We start from the raw sequence: 3164 nt of genomic DNA on the forward strand, positions 1-3164 counted from the left end.
TGTGCGCCATGGACCCAGCTGTCAGCCTCTCCACGTACAGTCCACTTCCGATGGATGTCGTTCGTTGACCACGTTGACCACGCCGCGTCGAGAGCACCAGGACGATGGACGACGGCGAGGCCTACGAAGGGAATGACACGGAGCCGGGGAAGACACGGCAGTGGCAGCCCACGCAGAGCAGAGTACGAGGGTTGACTGGTTCGACTGGCGTCGCCGGAAAATAACAGGAGGTGTGGGTGAGTAGAGGGATAGACAGGCCAGGGATGTGAGTATATGATGGGGCCGTGAGGCCTGCCCGGCAGCACAGCCGGCCACGGGAGGCGGGAGCAGGCGGTTCCGACGGCGCTGGTTTGGGCGGCTCGGGCAGGAAGATCAGAGACTGAAGAAGCACGATTGCCGTTAGATTGACATCTCATGGTCTGACGCTGGTAGAGTCGATTGTTGACTAACTTTCTTTTTTGATAAACCTTGTGTACGCATGAACTTAGTAGGCCCACAAGTCAGCCCTCAAATCTGTGGCAGACAACATAGAGCCCATTTGCTATTTTTTAATAATTTGCAGCCCATCTGCTAATTCTTAAGTAATTTATTACAGCCCATTTTCTGCCCAGGACCACGGTCAAAAAGTTCAACCTTATTTTGCATATTTCGGTGGAGTCCCAACTTTTGTAATCCCGAAATGATTAACATTTTTTTAAGAACTTATTGATTTGCCAAAAAAATGTTTTTTTGTAAGCAAATAAGACGTGGGACAATTGAGTTGGTTTAAGGGAAAACCAGTGGTAAAAAAATCAGCGCTGGGAGGGAAAACAACAACAAAAATAAGGATGCAAATATGAAAAGGGAATTTTATGTATTTTCAATATAATAATATGTGTATATGAACTAGTAAAACTATAGGTAGAGATTAGAAAACGGATGTAGGACATGCGTTTCAAGAGGAAAATTGAACTGGGCTCTGTGTTCGATTCAGTAAAGAAACTGCCTGTGGATGTTGTAAGACAAAATATAACTAACGCTGGCGGGCCAAAGGCCAGTAGATACCTGCTGGATCTTTGTTCCCCGTTGTCATAATGGGTTGGGCCTGTTAAAAACAAAACTAAGCCTGGGCAGTCTACAGCCCAGTTGAAACTTGCTCGACCTGAAAAAACAATAAACGAGAGAATTCTGCAAGTACAGACTGATAACTGGGATGCAGCAGGGATATTGTTTTTTCATCGTGATAATAAGAGCATGCACTTGTTTCGAAAAATTTGGAGAGCTGGGAATTCGGACGGCAGGTGCTTATGCTACCCATCAAATAAAAATCAGGTGCCTGAAAATTTGTTTCGAAACAAATGATTCAGCTTTATATCCACGTCGACCCTCGGCATGATGGTTGGAAGCAAATGCCAAGTTCATACCAAAAGATCGTTAACAACAATACCAACTTGCGGACGACAAGGTAGTACAAGTACCAATACCAAACTAACTTATAATCTTTTTACTCCTGGCCCTAGTGTTCGTCTGGTAGAAAATCTTGCAGAGGACCAGCTCCCGCTCCTTCTCTTGCTCCAGGTCCCCGTGGTGGTACTGGTGCATCACCCAGTTGGTCCTCTGCTGGTCGAAGTTCTTGTTGGTGTGCAGCACCAGAACCTTTTTGCTGCCCGTCTGCCGGCCGTTGACCATCACCGGCAAGGTATTGCCGGTGTTGTGCCACATCACGTGCATGCCGCAGTCCGAATATATCTTGCGACGCGTCCACGTGCCCCTTTTGAACACCCTGGAATTGCGCTGGAAGAAATGCTTGCTTAGGCCACTCAGTGTGATACCTGCAGTATTGTCGAATACAGGTTTTAGTGTACGTAGTTGGCATTTTCAAAACATCTTTGGCATGTTGCAGTCACTTGTTTCACTTTTTATTAACTGTCAAATTGTAATTGCTTCACCAGGTCTGCGTCTAAAAAGAAAAATAGAGCTATAAACAAAGGAATATGTTTGTGCAAGTAGACGGCCGATCGGTGTCTTACCTGGAAGTTTCTCAGGATGGGTGTAGCATATGTCGTGCTCGCTGTCGATGGTTGGTATGAACAAATCGATGAGGGTGAGATCTCGCGATGTCAGCACTCACTTTGGCCTCAAGGTGCTCGATCAGCTCCTGATCTGTGGGATCGAACTTGACGCCAGCGGCAGCACCGTCCAATCCTTCTTCGACTTGCATGGGTTAATTCCAGTTATATGGTACTCAATGTATGATCAATCGACTGTTTTAAGTGAATGATGAAAGATTTCGACAGATAAGTGGTACTCCAAATCTGAAGTCCAAAATACCCGAACACGCCGCCGGGATTCTTGTGTCACCTCACGCGCAGCGTGTTGTCACGTTAATCAATGTGTGGACATGATGAATAATTTGACCGACGTATACTAGTACTGCTACTGTACTACTTACTAGTCGTATTTAGTGTCACATTTTAACCATAAGTTTAACTAACAAGTATGCACTTGAAGCCTAAGTGTAGGATCTAGAAGTAGATGTGTCTAGAGGGGGGGTGATTAGACTACTTGACCAATTAAAAATCTATCCTTTTCCCAATTTTAGTCTTTGGCAGATTTTAGCTATCTTAGCACAAGTCAAGCAATCTTAACACAATTCAAGCAAGCATGCAAAGAGTCTATGAGCAGCGGAAAGTAAAGCATGCAACTTGCAAGAATGTAAAGGGAAGGGTTTGGAGAATTCAACGCAATTGGAGACACGGATGTTTTTGTCGTGGTTCCGATAGGTGGTGCTATCGTACATCCACGTTGATGGGGACTTCAACCCACAAAGGGTAACGGTTGCGCGAGTCCACGGAGGGCTCCACCCACGAAGGGTCCACGAAGAAGCAACCTTGTCTATCCCATCGTGGCCATCGCCCACGAAGGACTTGCCTCACTAGCGGTAGATCTTCATGAAGTAGGCGATCTCCTTGCCCTTACAAACTCCTTGGTTCAACTCCACAATCTTGTCGGAGGCTCCCAAGTGACACCTAGCCAATCTAGGAGACACCACTCTCCAAGAAGTAACAAATGGTGTGTTGATGATGAACTCCTTGCTCTTGTGCTTCAAATGATAGTCTCCCCAACACTCAACTCTCTCTCACAGGATATGGATTTGGTGGAAAGAATGTTTGAGTGGAAAGCAA

The 3164-nt window shown here is 45.9% G+C and overlaps 1 pseudogene; it reads right to left on the reverse strand.

Annotated features, from left to right (window-relative positions):
- Positions 1–1509: 1509 nt before the first annotated feature.
- Positions 1510–2200, reverse strand: LOC125546984 (annotated as a pseudogene).
- Between the last annotated feature and the right edge of the window lie 964 nt (positions 2201–3164).

Source organism: Triticum urartu, chromosome 3 (assembly GCF_003073215.2).
Source record: "Triticum urartu cultivar G1812 chromosome 3, Tu2.1, whole genome shotgun sequence".
Lineage (NCBI taxonomy): Eukaryota > Viridiplantae > Streptophyta > Magnoliopsida > Poales > Poaceae > Triticum > Triticum urartu.